General features: G+C 38.6%; 1 protein-coding gene across 6 annotated transcripts in view; it reads right to left on the bottom strand.

The window, feature by feature from the left end:
- The window catches only part of TUSC3 (tumor suppressor candidate 3), a 223681-nt gene that overhangs the window by 190244 nt on the left and 14543 nt on the right, over positions 1–18894 (bottom strand). For 3 of the 6 annotated variants that reach the window (XR_011433380.1, XM_070253460.1, XM_070253461.1), the window contains exon 2: positions 12120–12187. The exons of the other annotated variants lie outside the window; for them this stretch is intronic. The gene's annotated coding sequence lies outside the window, so the exon portion shown is untranslated. The remainder of the gene's footprint in view (positions 1–12119; positions 12188–18894) is intronic. 6 annotated transcript variants of the gene reach the window in all.

The raw sequence follows: 18894 nt of genomic DNA, 5'->3' as shown, positions 1-18894 counted from the left end.
GAATGAAACTAGTGAAAATTATCAAAAACAATCATTAAAGTCTCTGGAAATTGATCTAAGGGCATGAAAAAGTGAGAAGCATTTATTCAAGCTACTCTACTGAATCTTGGTAAAAACAGCAGAAGTTCACAGCATCTGAGTCAGAAACTGCTCCCGTTGCCAGCCCAGCTCTGTGTTGCAGCAGTTCCGTTCTAGGCAGATGAGTCCAAGGAAGAGGCGGCGGCTCCTTTCCCTTGCCCAGCCCCTGTTCACAGGGCATGAGGTGCAGGTTCCACACCAGGAGGGGCCACCAGGTCCTGCTAACTCCTACTCATAGAGCAGAGGTGTTACTCAGGGAGAAACAGGACACCGTCTCCCCCTTCCCCAGCTCCAACACACTACACCAGAGGCTCTGTCAGGAAGAAAAGCAAGACCTGAGAACTGGCAGCTGCACAGCACTGCCTGAGGTATTATGTAAGACAAGAGAGATTGTATTGGCAAGCAATTAGAGGAAAAGTTACATACTAGCAGCAGCAAGAAAAACAATACACTGGTCATAAATTTAACAGAGGGATTCAGGAAAAGAGACAGCCAAAAAGAGCCCTGCTAAGATTACACTCAGCCTAGTGGTCTGGAAAGCTGCGTGGATACTACACTGCACACACTCGGGAACAACCAGAAAAAGTGGTTGCAAGCTGCTCTTCCCTGGCTAAAGGCAGAGCAGGCATGAAAATTCCCTGAACTTTGAAAACATTCCTCAAACCACACAGAGATCCACTGGCAGAGGATAGAAGACTTCTTAATCACAACCTCTAACCTATCACTGGCAATTCCTAGAAAACCAGGCTTAAAAACAAAAACAAGGAGCAAAAAAGCTAAACATTAAAATCTGAGGCTGAACACTGCAAGGGAAATAGACTCAGCAGAATTAATCCAGGCAAGCCACTAAACAAACAAAAAGTAAAAGGAACAACAATAAGCTGGGGGTAAGGGAGGTGGTCAGAATCCAGAGTTGCTGAAGTATCTTATCTAATATCCCGTTTTGAACAAAAAACATGCATAGAAATAACAAAATGACATGCAGAGAAACAGAAAAGTATGACTCTCGTACAGAAAAAAAAGCAGATGAAAGAAAAACCACCTCTGAGCGGGTCCAGATATTAGACTTAACAGACAAAGGCTTCAAAGTAGCTATTATAAACATATTCAAAGAACTAAAAAAGACATGTTTGAAGAATTAAAGAAGGATGAAAACTCATCAAATAACAACTAAAGAGACATACTATAAAACCTAATCAAATGAAAATTAGAGAGGTCAAAACATGCTTTCTACCTCAAAAGACTATGCAGAAGCAAACTGCTCTAGTATGATTAACATCAAACAAAATATTATTTTGACTATTAACTCTAGGATCCACTGAGTGAGATGGAAAATTTTCTTTTTAAAAATATCTAAATGAAAATATACCACTTACGCTATTCTTAAGAAACAACATCATTCATGCTTTTTGCATTAGAGATGCTTGGAACAGTCTAGTTTATTACAATTGCCATGCGGTAATCATTAACAGTATCTCCTTTTGGGGCCGGCCTGATAGCACAGTGGTTAAGTTCGCACGTTCCGCTTCGGCAGCCTGGGGTCCGCCAGTTCAGATCCCAGGTGCAGACGTGGCACTGCTCATCAAGCCATGCTGAGGCAGGCATCCCACATATAAACTAGAGGAAGATGGGCATGGATGTTAGCTCAGGGCCAGTCTTCCTCAGCAAAAAGAGGAGGATTGGCAGCAGTTAGCTCAGGGCTAATCTTCCTCAACTAAAAAAATAAATAAATAAATAAATAAATAAATAAATAAATAAAATCTAAAGTTACATGTTCTTAAAATAATTTCCAAATTTCTTCTTCTAAGCTCAAAACTACTAACAGTTGCTGCTCAATGAAAAGTCTGAGCTTTCTTTAGACTAACAAAGGCGGGGCAAAATCATAAGTCTATATTTGAATTTATGCAGGTTCATATGCTATAAATATACTTATAACATATTCCAAACCAAAGAATACAAGAATACAATCTTTTAAACAATTCCATCAAGCAGCATTAAGAAGATCAGTTAACATTCAATAATATGCTTCAGCACTCCATCTGTATGTATGTGTGTGTGTGTTATGTGTGTGTGTATAAAATATTGTTTCAATAGGAGGAAAAGACTAAAACATATGCATAAAGATTAAAACATAAAGCTATGCTAAAGTGTTTTATGAAATAAATTACAGGGAAGATATACGTTGTGCAAAATCAGAGTTTCACTACTCTGAGAAAGTTACCAAGAATTTACAAGGTTATAGACAAGCTATAAACAATAAATGAGTAACAATAATGTGGGTGCCTTTTTTATATCTACGAGCTCTTTTGAGAAAAATTGTCTACCAATGTTTTAAGTGTATAATCCAAATTTCATTATTTATAAACACATGTATGCAAATAAACTTCTATTTTTAATGAAAATGAGTTGCTAACTGATGAAAAGACAGAGAGAGTATGGTAAAATTTTAAAAGCTGAGTTTAAAAATTCGAGAATTAATCAGCACTAAAGCACCCAGAGCACCACAGAGAAACCCCTAAGCAGATAGCAAATCATACACAAGAGCGCAACAGAGAGAAAGAGAAATTTTCTATCAGGATTCCTATAAAATCATTCTAATCAATCAACAAAAACGTACTAAACACTAGCTCTGCATCCATTTTAAAACCTTTCTCTCCTACTTCTAATGAAGGGGGCCATATCTCCCAGCCAGCCCAGGGTCAGCCCAGTTCACTCCTGTTATCTCACCAAAATTCTTAACTGCACCTTTTTTCACTCCCAAGTGTCCTGATTTGGACAATAAGTTACATGGTCACCCTACTTCTAAACATCTGGCCCCTCTGGCCATAAGCTATTATTTTGGCCCTGGTCTCAATGTCAGGATATATTACACACGTATTCTGAGGTGGGTTAAATAAACTTCATGTGTATGTATAATGTAGTTTCATTATCATTATGCTACAATTTGGTATCTCAAATTCATATGGTGAAATCTCCTCTGATTCTCACCCCAATTAGTCTAAACTTAAGGAGTATATATTTTGTACGAAAATAAATTGCCCATGTTTTCCAGCAGGTAGCAAAAAAATTATATGCAAATGAAGGTAGAACACTATGACAAATGAGTGACTAAAAGAATTAAGTTGCTTATCTATCTTATAGTACTTGTTATACCAAATTCAGAAGCCTCTAGGACAAAAGTATTTCAACACATTAATTGTAAGAGTACAAATAAACTTTTGTTGGGTTTTTTTTTCTTTTTTGGTGAGGAAGATTAGCCCTGAGCTAACATCTGTTGCCAATCTTCCTCTTATTGCTTGAGGAAGATTATCCCTGAGCTAACATCTGTGGCCAATCTTCCTCTATTTTGTATGTGGGTCACCGCCACAGCACGGCTTGATGAGTGGTGTGTAGGTGCACAGGAGGTATCCGAACTCACAAACCCCAGGGCACTGAAGCAGAGCAAGTGAGCTTAAACACTATGCCACAGGCCATCCTCTGTTTCACATATTCTTAATCATATATAATAGTAATAAAGGGAATTGAATTTTTATAATGACTTCTCAAAGTCTGTTCATTCAATACATAATCATACAATATGCTTCAAAAATAATTTACCAAAAAACTATCAAGTCTAAAGCAGTTCTACTTGGAAATATTTAGTAAACAATAGTAACCTCTTCCTGAATGACTAAAGAAAGTAGTCAATCAAAGGGCTTTACCAGAAAACCATGAGGTTAAGGCCTGGAATGAAATATGAGAAAAAAATAAAGGACAAGGTAATCTCCAATTACCAAAAATTGAAAAAAAATTAAAAATATATGACAAAGTTTTACTTAAATTCGCCAATTTGAATTTATTTATATATTTTTAAATCTATATTATCCTCTTAATAAAGCTGAAAGCTGAAAGAAATTATAAATGGCTTTCAAAATGCCTTTAATTAAAAATGACATAAGCCCGAGCCAGCCCTGATGGTCCAGAGGTTAACCATCAGGCAGATCCATCATGGCAGAACCGTGCCACATCTGTCAGTTGCCAAGCTGCAGCAGCAGCTCACAGAGGTGAACTAGAAGGACTTACAACCAGGATATACAACCATGCACTGGGTCTGGGCAGGAAAAAATAAAAGAGGAAGATTGGCAACAGATGTTAGCTCAGGGCAAACTCTTCCCTGAAAAAAAAAATGGCATAAGCCTAATTCAATCTAGGTTGACCAAAAAGGGACCGTATAAGTACATATAACAGGAAGGATGGAGATAAATCTGTTTTCAGGGATGAGTAGATCCAAGAACTTGACTGGTAGTTTCAGTACTCCCTCTAGCCATAGAAGCTCCAGGACAGCAACAATTTTTACGTTTTGTTTATTTCTGTATTGGTGGCATCTAGAACAAAGACTGGCATAGAGTTGTTGCTCAAATATTTATTGAATCAGTGAAAAATCTCCTTTGTTTATCTGCTTAATTCTGTACATTACAGTTTTGCACGCCAGAAGTGACAGGCAACCTAAAATCACATCCTTCCAATTTCATGTGCCAATTAGCAAGGTAACCTACCTAGCTGCCAGTTCCATTGAGAAAAATCCCAGTGAACGGCTCTAAATCACGCGCCCAGCCCTGTGCCAAATATGACAAGTGGGATGAGTAGGATAACCAGCCTAGCCTGGTAATACACTTAACTATGTGGTCATAAGGAAGGAGTTGTTAAGATGAAGGAGGGGAGGCATACAGAGGACAAAAATAATAGGTATCACACTTTATTTAACGAGTCCTTCCTTACAGGCAACCCAAACAAGCCATTTATCTCAGCAACTTCACAGCAGTTCTCAGTCCTGCACTGGCCACAGGAGATCCTCCTCATCCAAGTATTCAACATGCGCACACAAAAAATACAAAGTTGCATAGAAAGGCAAAAGCTATTTCCGCTACATTCACTACTGAACCAACCACTGATAAAAGTAGTCCCTATGCAGACATCCACCCTCATTTAACACTAGCATCTATCCCAACACACCACGTCACACTATTTCTTGGTCATTCTCACACTTAACTGCACTTAAAAATGGCAAAGGATTTCATCACATTGATTTTTTAAAAATGATGCAGGAGAACTACCTAAATTATATGCAAAACTCACACTGACAAATGAGGGTCTGTCAGAATTAAAACAATTAACATATAACAAGAGAAAACCAACAAAGACGATGACATTAGGTACTTCAAAAAAGAAGGATATGAATATCAAAGAATTGTGACATGCCCCTGAGAAAATTAGTAAACCTGAAATATTTTTGTGAAAATGACCTCCAGAATCATGCTCCAAAAGTCAAGCATTAACTGAAAATGTCCCATCACGCCACTATGTAAATTTACTTAGAAAAATCACACCAAAAAATATCAGCACTTACTCATTTCGTTCATTAAAACAAATCATGACTACTTGCAATTAAAAGTTAAATTTTAAGCATATGATCAACTGAATGAGTTTTCATATTTTGATTTAATTTTATATAAATAATTCCAAAGTTTGTTTTCACTTCTATGAAAGACTGTTCATCATTTTAACTAGATTCACAACCTAGCCTCTTTCCAAATACTATTTAATTTCAGCTGAGGGGGACCTTGTGTACTTAAGAAATGTTTGCTACTATTTTAAGTATTAAACAAATACTTAAGAAAGCACCTAATTTGGGCAAGATACTGACTAAGTTCTATGGGAGGCTTGAAGATGAATAATATAAAGGACTTTATATTAGTAGTATTATTTTTTTTGGTGAGGATGATTGTCCCTGAGCTAACATCTGTGCCAATTTTCCTCTATTTTGTACATGGGACACCTCTACAGCATGGCGTGCTGAGCAGCGTATAGGTCTGCACCCAGGATCTGAACCTGTGAACCCTGGGCCGCCCAAGCGGAGCACGTGAAGCCAACCACTATATCACTGGGCCAGCCCTTAAAGGACATTATGCTAATATTTGACAGAAGAATTAAAAGATGTGCCTGGAGAGTGACAATGATCAATGGTGGGTAACGAAAGAAACAATAAGTTGGAAAATATTTTAATTGAAAAAATATTACTTAATATTAAATTAAAATATTAATTTTTCAAGTTAATATTTTCTTTTGAAAATAAAGCTTCCCTTAGTGCCCTGGAGGACTTTTCAGTTCTTTCATGAAAGGGAATGATAAGATGGGAGAGTTGAAAGCCATCTTTGATCTAGCTCAACTCCGATTTTTTTTAACTGACAAAAGTCTTACGACCCAGAAAGACAGAGTGGCTTAACCAAGATGACAGTTAAAAGAAGAGCAATGACTAGAACCTTTTTTACAGATTCCCAACTGGGCACCCCACTGTCTTAGCCAAGAGCACATTCAATAAAAGCCCCTCCTGGTAGCCAGTGCTAAGTGAAGACTAATAGAGACCACAATACACATTAAAACAAAATACATGCATGTAACAACTTTTAGGAATACGTGTCTCCTGTGAGGCAAAGTAAACAAGTATGTTGTCTACTCTGAGGCATACCTGATGGAAACAGTAGTGAACTTAGAGTTAGAAGACTGCTGCTGTTTGAGGCTCAGCTCCTTCCCTTACCAGCTGTGTCACTGTGGGACAAAAATCTTTGAACTTTGGTTCTCTCATCTTAAAATGATAAAAATACCAACTGTTAAAAATAATCCTGAGGCTGGCCCGGTGGTGCAGCAGTTAAGTTCACACGTTCCCCTTCGGAGGCCCAGGGTTCGCCAGTTCAGACCCCAGGTACGGACCGGATGCACAGCTTGGCAAGCCATGCTGTGGCAGGCGTCCCACATATAAAGTAGAGGAAGATGGGCATGGATGTTAGCTCAGGGCCGGTCTTCCTCAGCAAAAAGAGGAGGATTGGCAGCAGATGTTAGCTCAGGGCTAATCTTCCTCAAAAAAAAAAAATCCTATTAAGAATAAATGAAATGATACTATGGTTTTAAAGCTGTGTTCCTCAAAACACTAGCCACTAAGATTTGCTTCTGGGCTCCAGAACCATTTTATATTTGATGATGAAAATATCCTAGCAATCAGACGGCTGCAGCCCACATGACAGAGGGGTGTCCTATTAACGAACAGCTACTGAATTCTATGCTTTAGTCTAGACACTGCAAAAAGTGTATTATAGGAGCACATTATCCTAAATATGCAAACAGTGCCATCATCTGATAATGTAGTCCAGACTGAGAACAAACTGAGAATGCACACCAATGAGCTAGTTCAGAGGCTGAGACTGCGACTTTTTAACAAATGATGGACACAAATGTTATGAGTCTGTTTGTACAATATACTCATAGATGTAAATACAAGGAAAATGTACTACCCAAATCAGGTGTGTTTAAATACACAGAACGAGATGAGATTTGTTTTAGCATTTAGTTTTCAACGAACATTTCTGTTAGTAAGAGTAACCTAGACTGTACTACTATAGTATCAAATAGAGCCCAAACTTCTAGCAACTTGTGTCCATGGAACAGTCCTGAGCAGAATCCGGAACAGCAGGGAGTCACAAGCAGTCACCGACACTTGGGCTGATAGCTGCTCCGCCATCTGCAGCACATGGCTTTCCTGGTCACTCTTTACATGGCCAAAAGAGCTTTCTACCAGCCAGGAAAAAGGAGAAATCATTCCATGTATTCCCAATATGAAGGTATTGAATTAGAGTATTTAATTTAGGTATTTAATTAGATAATGAGAAGAAGCTTAGAAGACGGTTGGGAAGTACAGGAAAAACTAAGGTAAGGAAAGCAGCTACAGACAATCTTGGTGTGCAACACCAAACGGGTGATTCTCAAGAGCTCACCTGGGACTCTTAGACTTCTTAAAGGCTTCCAGCAACTACCTTGGTCTGCAACAGCTAAGTGGGCAGCTGTGGTAGGGTAAAAAATGCCCCACCCCCACCACCCAAAAGACGCCCATGTACTAATTCCCAGAAACTTGGTACATGTTACCTTACATGGCAGATGTGATTAAGGATCTTAAAATGGGGAGATTATCCTATGTTAGCCAAGTGGGCCCAATATAACCAGACGGGTCTTTATAAGAGGCAGTCAAGAGGATCAGAATCAGATGTGAGGATGGAAGCAAGAGGTTGGAGTCACGCAAGTAAGGAATCATGAAGAATGCAGGCAACCTCTGGAAGTTGAAAAAGACAAGCAGATGGATTTTCCCTTCAGAGCTTCCAGAAGGAACCAGCCTTGTAGACATCTTGACTTTAGTGACACCAGTGAGACAAATTTTGGACTTCTGATATCCAGAATTATAAGATAATAAACTTACGTTGTTTTAAGCCAGTAAATTTGTGATCATTTGTTACAGCAACAATAAGAAATTAACACAGTAGTTCTCCTGGACTTTCCTGAAGGATGATTCAAACCATCTATCTGCCCAAGAATCTGCCTCAACCATTTCTGAAGAACAGTGGCTTCTCTTCTCCTCTACCTTCTAAATCTCAGGGGCACACTAACAAAGACCCCCATGGGCAAGCTTGTGATACAATGCAGACGAGCCCTCCAAACAATCCAGCACAAGCCCAGGGGAGATCTTTATGGGCCAGGCTAGAGATGACACAAATCACTTCCACTCACATACTATTGTCCAGAATTTTGTGACGTGGCCCTAAATAAATGTAGAGGTGGCTGGGAAACGCAGTCTAGCTTGTGTCTACGAAAAAGAAAATTCTAATATGGTAAACAGCTGTGGCACAGCAAAGAATTTAGAAAAATATACAATAAAATCTGATAAAAATATGAAAGCCACAGCAGGAAAGCAACATGAAAAGCAGCTCTTTAAAAGCTGTTGACAAATATGTTCAAGCTGTCACTGTAAATGCACAAACAAAAGTGGCTATTAAAAAAATGTATGTATCTTTCAACACAGTATAGAATAATACCATATAAATTGTGAATTTTATTAAGGCATTATCTTTAAATTCTACACTATTCAGACTGGGTAATAAGAATGGAGACAATGGATTCCATAATTTACTTTTTTATAATACCAGTCTGTCAGTAGCTGAATGAAAGTAAGGTGCTTGTTTGAATATTTCAAATGAGAGAAGAACTCACTTTTTTATTTTGTTTTATTTTAGCTGATAGAGAAATGTTAACTCAAAAATATGGTTGTCCCAACTTAGCTATCTTCCTAATATTCTCCATAATATTAATAAGCTTAATTTAGAAATGCAGGGTTCATAAAGTATCAGCCATAAAAATGAAAAATATCTAAATTTAATATTCAAAATAATTTTTCTATTTTGAAAATGCAAATAAATATCTGATAGAAGAACAGTGGTTTATCCTATAATGGGGCAGGGAGAGCTAAACATTTCTATAAAACTCTGAATGTAAGAAAATTTATTTTTAAAATATATTCCTCTAAATAATTAAGTATTAGACAAACTGAACATTTCCTTTTAATTTTAATTGTCAGTTTCACTTGTGAAAAAGAAAATGTCTATTACTCTTCCAAACTTCTTTATAAGTTTAATTGGTATCCTGAGCCTGCAAGATGAGTGAGGTGTTTAAAATAATTCTTATCATTTCCAACTACTTATTTTTGTGAATAACTATTTTCTTAGTACTATGCAATTTCCAAAATATAAGCTCTAAAATCACTCTGAGGACAGCTTCCCCCATCCTCATAGGTCTCAGCTTGTTCTTGTTCTTCCCACCTTACAGCCATCCTCCCTTCCCAACTGCCCCTGGTCTCCAAGCTCCAGCAGCAAACACGGAAACAGTCTCCTTAACCGGCTCCCACCGCGGCACGAGGTCAAACCCCTGGAACGAATCCAGATACATACACACATACATACATACATGTATGTTCATCTTCTTGTGGTCCTGCTTCTCTGCCCAAACCCTGACTGATACACGTTATTATCACTTTAATTTTATAGCCATTGCTAAATGTCTTATATTAAATAATGTTGTCCTATACATTGACTACCATACCTGTTTATGTTGATTTTATAAGCCACCATATAAAACTCTAAAAGTGCAAGCTCGTCGACTTTAGTAGGCGGAATAATAAAATAATCCCCGAAGACCCATACTCTTATTTAATTCCCTCCCCAGAAGTATAGACAAGACTTCTAAATGTGATTGAACAGCACCCCCATAGTTATGCTACCTTACATGGCAAAGATTTACAGACACAAAGTCCCTAAGCAGTTACTCAAAAGAGAGATTACACTGGGTGGACCTGACCTAATCAGGTGAGTTTTGTCAAAGAAGGTGAAGTGTCAGAGAGGCATCCTACTGGCCTGGAAGAAAGCAAACACCCATTGGTAAAACTGCCTATGGAGGAGGCCACATGGCTAGGACTTGAGGGTGGCCTCAAAGAGCTGAGAGAATAGCCAGCAAGAAAACAAGGAACTCAGTCCTACAACTGCCAGGAACTGAATTCTACCAAGAAACTGAATGAGCCGAGAAGAGGACCCAGGGATCCAGATGCGAATGGAGCCCACCCACACCTTAATTTCAGCCTTGTGAGACCCTGAACAGAGAACCTAGCTATGCCATACCCAGACTTCTGACCTGTGGAAACCATAAGATAAAAAATGGGTGTTATCTTAAGTCGCTAAATTTGCAGTAATTTGTTATGCATCAATAGGAAACTAATATACTCACAAATCACCTTTTATTTATATCCTATTTCTTAATGTTCATAGTGGATTATTCATCTTAAGAGGAGGAGATAAGAGTGATGGAAATATAAATTACAAAGCAGTCCTATTTTTAGCTACATGACACTTTCTAAGAGATAAGATTATTTTAGAACAGGACATTTTATATACAATCTACAAATGATAACATCTCGGAAGAAAACTGTAAGACAACAGTAGTTGGTAATCACTGCAGTACTTAACCTCACAGGGAAATTCTGTAATGACACGCCTGGTTTAAGAGAATACTGAAAAGAGTTTTTATCGCCAAAATCTCTGAAGCCAGAGACTCCTGCCTAATTGTTATGGCTGCTGTTTTTCCATTTCTTTCTCAAGTATGAAAGCTTACTTAAAAATTGACTCTCACCTCTATTTGTTAATGGTTTTGATCATTTATATTCAGAAACCATACATTACTGATATTTTTTAATCAGAGAACTATGAATTATTATTAATTCATATGGGCTTATATCTAATAAAATAATCCACACTGAAACAGTCTATAAGTTAGAATTGATACTGCTGAATAAAAGGCTGCAATTTGTAAAAGATCAAACGTAGCCAAATTTATACAAGATCATTTAAACAGAAGCAATTGCATACATCTATGAAATACTGCAAATATGAAAAAGTTTATCTGATTCATAAAAATGTCGTAACATCAGGAAATTGGTTTTGAGACCTTGGAAGTAAGATATGGGAGAAATGAAGGTTACCGTTAACTGCCTAACAATTTCTCATTTTAAGACTGCAATATTGTCACCTAATCAAGAAAAAAGCTTATGTAAAATTTTCAAAGTCACAACTAATTCCTTACATCTTCTATATCTGTAATGGATGTTTTCTTAATCTCTTTGCTAGAACCCCTAGAGGTACTAAAATGGAAACTATTCATTCTTCTCCTTAACTTTGACTCAGTAACAAGGGTAGAGTCAGTACGCTCTTAGCTCTGTATCCTCACATACAAACTGCTCCTTTAGGAATCATGCCTTCAAAACATAACATTCTCTTCCTTGCTTAGTCAGTAATCCTCATCCTCCCATCACTGAGTACTGAATAAAGCTCACACAACACATCTTCCACCCTAGCCTTTCCTAATCTGCATCATTTCCAATAACAAACCTCTACTCCACTTCAGCTACCCACCACCAGAGTTGCATCCGGTACTGTTACATGTCAGAACAGATAAATTGATGGACAAAAACCCATTCACCCAATTCTCTCACTCTTGTTCCCTCCACAACTTACCTATCCTCCAGTCTCACTGGGACCTTTCTTCCTTCCCCTATCAGCAGCTAACGGTCTTTATTTTCCATGTCATTCACTCCACAGCGTACCTTCCACTCTCCTCTCCGGTCTTTCTATCTCACCCACCTGAAACAACCGTGAATCAATCCAGCTATCCACACGGCCTGCCCCTACTGGTCTCCTTCTGAGCTCAACTAGAGGGAAAAAGAAAACTCAAATAAGGATTACATTAGACATATGATTTCCAAACTTAAATGGCCCCTCCCGTGATTTAACAATGTCTCCTTGTTTTCTGCGTAAAATGACCTATTCTAGCTATTTAAAATGAGTAATTCTAGATAAACTACCTATTACCTATTCTAGCTATTTCAGGTTGCATACTGCCCTAAACCTGCCAGTCCCACCAGTGTATTCCTCCTTCTATTCTTCCAGCTTACCTTCCGCTTCAGAGAGAAAATACAAGCCTCGACCAACAAATAAACAAATTTATCTGCACCCCCTTCTTTTATCCACTGCTCCCATGGACACCTAAGAGAGAGCAATGCTCCTTGTAACAATCCACATACGTTCGACTGCAGTGCTCTAACAGCTCCAAATCTCAGCAGTTAAAAAAATTAACATATATTTCTCCATATTAAGGGCTGACAAAACTGTGCTCATCCTAGTCACTGACGGACCCAGTCTGATAGAGCATCCACTATGTCAAACATTCAGTCACCATGACAGGAACAAGAGAATATGGTGAAGCACGCAATGACACTTTGAGCTCCTGCCTACAACTGACACATGACACATCTGCTTACATTTCACTGGCCAAACTAAGTTATGTGGCCACGCCTGAGTTCACAAGAGATGGAAAGTGCAATCCTATCATGTATGTGAAAGAAAACCCATACAGTCATGTGTTACTTAACGACAGTGATATGTTCTGAGAAATGTGTCATTAGGCGATTTTGTCAGTGTGCGAACATCAGGGTGTACTTATGCAAACCTAGATGGTACAGCCTACTACACACCTAGGCTACAAGGTACTGATCTTATGGAACCACCATCGTATATGTGGTGTGTCATTGACCAAAACATCATTATGCGGCACAAGACAGTACTGTATCTGTGCACAGCCCTAAGGACTAGCACATTCCTGTGTAAGGTTAATTCCACCCACTGTTCTCTGATTCCCATTCTGCCTCTTACCTTCTCAGCCACCTGGTTGTGTATGAGTTCGTTTCTCTCTTCATTTCAACCTCTTCTCCTCCAGCTACCAAACACTTAACTCTTCACCCATTCACAGCAAAACTGCTTGATAAGAAGTGCTGGTTGTCTCCACTCCTCATGGCGCACTCATTCATTAACCTACTACATTTTAGTTTCCACCCTAACACTGTAGTTAAATTGTTCTCACTAAATCCAAGAGACTCTTTAAAGTTTTTATTTAGCCTCTCAGTAGTAACCATTTGTCACTGCTGACTTCTCCTTGAAACATTCTCCTTCGACATCCAAAATCGGCTGGGTTTCTCTCTAGCTCTCTGGCAGGGCAGTCTTAGTCTCTTTTGCAAGCTTGCCTTCTGTAGGACACTGAAATATTAGTATCCCTGAGGGCTTGCATTAGTTCTTCTATTCTCACTGCATATACTCTGGCTGGGTGATTTTTTTTTTTTTTTGACGAAGATTAGCCCTGAGCTAACATCTGCTGCCAATCCTCCTCTTTCTGCTGAGGAAAACTGGCCCTGAGCTAACATCTGTGCCCATCTTCCTCTACTTTATATGTGGGACGCCTACCACAGCATGGTGTGCCAAGCAAGATGCCATGTCCGCACCTGGGATCTGAACCGGGAACCCCGGGCCGCCGAAGCAGAACTGCGCACTTAACCGCTGTGCCATTGGCCTGCCCCTGGCTGGGTGATTTTTAACCCCCACCACAAATTCAATTCCCATTTAGGCTAATGATTTCCAAATCCATTTTATCTTCAGCCCAGATCGAAGGTCCATATCCACACATTCTACTGCCTGTCAAACATCTCAGTCCAGATTTCACACCGGCATCTCACATATTCTTAAAAGGGAACATGTTATCTCCCTTCCAAAATCTCTTCCTTCTCCTATTTCCCATAAAAGGGAAAAACAGAATTCCCCTTTTACCAAGAAATGTAGACAGCGTCCTTGTCTCCTTCTCCTTCACCCCACACACAATCAATTACCAAGGAAAGGACTGTCTAGTCTGGCTCCTAACTAGTTCGAAAATCCAGCTATTTTTCTTCATTCTCACTGCTACATCCAATGTCGAGTTATCAGTACCTCTCACAGTGATTTTCTGCAGTAGCCTCTTGAATAGACTCTTACCCTTCTTCCAACCTTGCATCCCCACCTAAGCCATTCTCCACAGCACAGCCAGAGCACTCCTTCTAAATAGAAACCTCATCGCCTCACCTCCAAGACAAAACCCTCCAATTCTTCCCACTGATTCAGGATCAAGTCTAGATTCTTTCACATAGCTTAAGAGGTCCTTTAGGATTGGACTCTGGCTTCCACTCCAGCCTCAACCCCTGCCACTCTCCCACCCTGTGCATTCTAAGCTTAGCCATAGTGAATTACTTTGAGAACCTTGCATTTGCTGTGCTTTTTCATAGGTCTGGGTCTTTACCAGCGTTATTTCCTCTGCGTACAACACTCTTCTCTTCCTTAGGTTATTTCCTATGTGTATCTCCTCAGTTTTCAGCTTACCCCAATGTGCTAACATAACACCAAAGCACTCAACAGTCCCCAGCTTATGCATTTCTTACACTACATTATAATTGCCTGTTTTCCTGTCTGAATCTCCCACTGGGCTATGAGCTCTAGGATATATCAGGGAAAGCGGCTGCCTTATTTACCACTCTACCTCCAAAATCCAGCATGGTGACTGACATGTAGTATTCATCAACAAATGTAGGTAAAAAAGGAACGACAGATCACGTTTTAGAGAAATGTCAGTAACTTGGCCCTTTGTTCAGGAACACGTGCCATGTTTTAGGGAGATGACCCTCAAATATATTTATTTTCTACTGCTTACTTTATTAATATTATTTCTATTTAAGATAATTAAAAAAACAAAATGTGAAAAACATTTACAACATACTTAGGAAATCAACAGCCAGACAAATAGTTAAAAAACATAAAAGACTGATCTACTTTGGGCTTTTGCTATTATTATGATCACATAGACATAAAAGACTAGGAAGTCCTGACATTGAAGAAGTTTAGATTTGAGTAATAAATAAGTAAAACAACATAGAAAGCTCCTGAGATCATCTACTTAGCACAACATGATGAAATCTTGTGAAAACGCAAAAACAAAAAGACTGTAATCCATGTAGAGAAATAACATAGAGCTAACCCTGCTTTACAAGGAAAAGGGATACAGAGAACAGGAAAATAACACCCTATTTCCCTCACCAATTCCTATTTAGATTATGAAATATGTTGTTTCTGTTCTGTTAATATATACCTTGAACACCAGAGACCAGTGCTAATGCTGGTACTCACACAAATTATGACTTCTCTAAGTTTTCTCATCTATCATGAGTTAGTGCAGATATAGCACCTGTGAAGTACTTTGAAAATTACAGAATGTACAAAAACAGCTTGTTTTAATTTGTAGATTACATATTTGAAACAGGCAAAGACAAGGCAAGTGTAAATCTAACTGCTTTTTCCAAGTCAAATAAAAAGAACTTAAATAGCTTGGCCACAATTGGTTTTAGTTATTCTCCACGGATCATATAACTCGAATTGTTGATAATTAATATTAGTTAAGTTTCTTTATGATAAGGACATTTTAATCAATTCAGAACAGAACTATTACTAAAAGGCAACCTCTAAGACATTAAATTACCTTTGATATATATAGAAACTACCAGAAATCACTCTATTACCATATTTCATATAATCTTAACATCTAGAAGGGATCTAAGCAAACGTTTAATCCAATAGTTTTTAACTTTTCAAAAATCTAATAAACATTTCAGATGTGCACACCAGAAAAATTCATTTATGACATAAATGAAAAATGCTGTATATAATTTCAGAGGGCCAATGGGAAATTTTTCCTATTTTCCACAGATACAGAAATCCTGATCTTGTTCATTGCTCTCCCGTCACATCTGAGCAAACTGATGCTTCAAAAGGTTAAGTGACTTATCCAAGAGCAGAGTTTATATCAAAGAAGCCACATTTTCTTTTCTAGAACTAACTTATACAAAATGCTGAACATTTCATGAAGTTAGCATTTTATTTCATTTAATCTTTCAAAACAACCCCACAATGAGGAATTATACTTAGTTTATAAAAAAAGGAAATTGTCGTCTAAATGGATAATTTGCCAAGATAAACAACGGGGCTAGAATTTATGCTATCTGATTTTCTCATTCTAATTCCACTCTATAACACTACCAAACAGTAAAATAAGGAAAAGAGAATGAGAAAGTAAATGATGGAGAAAAAGAGAAAGATCAAACCAAATTATATAGAGTGTCACAGGCTTCAATTAAAGGCCAAGGAAAAATGATGATTAGAATCAACAGCAAATAAAAGTAGAGGAGATAGCGGTATTCTAAAAATCTATGATATCCATCATTCTGGTATAAAGCCATGTAAAGGTCAAGTCACAAAAGCCAAGGATGGTGAGGTTTCAAAAAGGAAATAAGAGTGACATCAGCATCATCCCAGCATAAGGTAGCTCCCATTTTTATCCCTCCTCCCCTCAACAACAAAAATTCAGCACCCATCCAAGAACAAAAGTACCTCTGTGGGATCCAGCATTATATGCCAAGGGACCCAGGAGGGGTCTCGCCCACCTGTGTATTGGGTAATAGGCAGACAGACCTCAGTACTGGCTGTAGATCCTGCAGTAGCTTGTGAACTAGTACAGCCCCTCTCAGCCATAGTCCAGGAGCCCCTGGAGAACAATGAGTTGGGCATCACCCACAGATGAGATGACCTATGTGGAAGTCCACATTTCCAGAAAAGAAGTTCCAACACTGTGCTGCAGCAAAAAACAATTCGAGTTTGGATGCACTGAAATGGGTAACAGGAACAGCTTGACTTTACCCACATCACCCCTCTCCCAAGGCAGCAAAGCTTAGGACTAAGAGAGATCTTCCCAGCCCATGAATTCTCTTGTAGGGGAAAGGGAGAGCAGGTGAGCCCCTGGCTTTTGCAGCTGTGTAAGATGCTGCCAAAGAAACTAGTTTCTCCCTCACACATACAAAGTACCAAAATTGGAAGCTCCAAGACTGGGGGAGGAAGGAAATCAGGAGAGCAGCAGATAAAATTCTCGTAGGGCATTAAAGAGAAGTGATCTCTGCTGACTGTGTTATGGACTCCATCAGGAAGCCTGCCTATGAGGGAAAGCATCACCCACAGATCCCCCAAGTGCCCCACTTGCCTCACCTATATACACCCCTACTCTGCACCTAGCTCCCTGCACACATTCCCAAGAGCTACGGCAAGAGTGAACTTTGACAGACAGCCAGGGAGCACAGGTAGAAAGCAGGCCAGGGTCTGCAGCAGGGCGAGAAACCACAGACTTAAGCAGTAGCGCCATCTTCAGGAAAACAAAAGAGAGACTACCAGCGGCCAGCCTGGTACATGACAGAATCAAAAGACATACAAACTTAAGAATTCTGCAACAAGACAGGGAAAGAAGCACTGAGCAGGTATATCCATACAAGGTCTGAGAAAGCCTCAAAATCTCTAGCAGAACTGAAAAATATATTTCTCCACTGAAGGCAGTTAGTAAAGATTGGAGTGACTACTACAAATCCAAAGACAGCAACACAAAACTATAAAGAACATTAAAAATCAAGGAAACAAAACATCCCCAGAAGAGCACAACCAAACTCAAAGACATGGAGGTCCATGATTTACCCAGTAAAGAATTCAAAATAGCTGTTTTAAGGAAACTTGATGAGCTGCAAGAAAACATGGAAAGATAATTCAACAAAAGTGGGAAAACCATACATGAACAAAATGAGAAATTAACAAAGAGATAGGAATAATAAAAAAGAACCAAACAGAAATTCAATGAATAAAATGAACAATGCAACAGGAAACATCACAGCAGAATGGACCAAACAGAAGAAAGACTCTATGAATCAGAAGATAGGAACTTTGTAATTATCCAGTTAGAGAGGGACAAAAATAAAGAATAAAAACAGAGTGAGGAAAGCCTGTGTGATCTATGGGACACGATCAAAAGAAACAATGTGAAAATTATTGAAGTTCCAGAAGAAGAGAGAAGGAAAGGAACAGAAAACTTATTTAAAGAAATAAAGGCTGAGAACTTCCCAAACCTGGGGAAAGACCTGGACATCTAAGTTCATGAAGCTAACAGATTACACCATAATGTGATCCCAAAATGATCTTCTCCAAGACAAACTATGATAAAACTATCAAAAATCAAAGACAAAGAGAGAATCCTAAAAGGAGTAAGAGAAAAGAAGATTATAACCTAAAAAGGAACCCCTATTAGAGTATGAGCAGATTTCTCAGATCAAAACTTATAGGCCAGAGACTGTGGGATGATACGGTCAAAGTGCTGAAAGAAAAACACTGCCAACCAAGCATACTCTATCCAGCAAAGTTACCCTTCAGAAATGAAGGAGAAATAAATACCTTCCCAAACAAAAGCTGAAGGAATTTATCACCACTAGACCTGCTTTACAAGAAATGCTTAAAGAAGTTTTTCAAGCTGAAATTAAAGGATGCTAATAGTAACATGAAAACATATGGAAACATACAACACAATGGTCAAATTCAGACTACTCATACGATAATATAGTGGTGTTAATCACTTAACTATAAAGTTTAAACCAGAGTATTAAAAATAACTATAGCTACTAAAGTTGTTAATGAGCACACAATA

The sequence above is a fragment of the Equus caballus genome, chromosome 27 (genome assembly GCF_041296265.1).
Source record: "Equus caballus isolate H_3958 breed thoroughbred chromosome 27, TB-T2T, whole genome shotgun sequence".
Lineage (NCBI taxonomy): Eukaryota > Metazoa > Chordata > Mammalia > Perissodactyla > Equidae > Equus > Equus caballus.
Note: the sequence above shows the minus strand (reverse complement) of the source record. Positions and strands in the feature narration are given on the sequence as shown.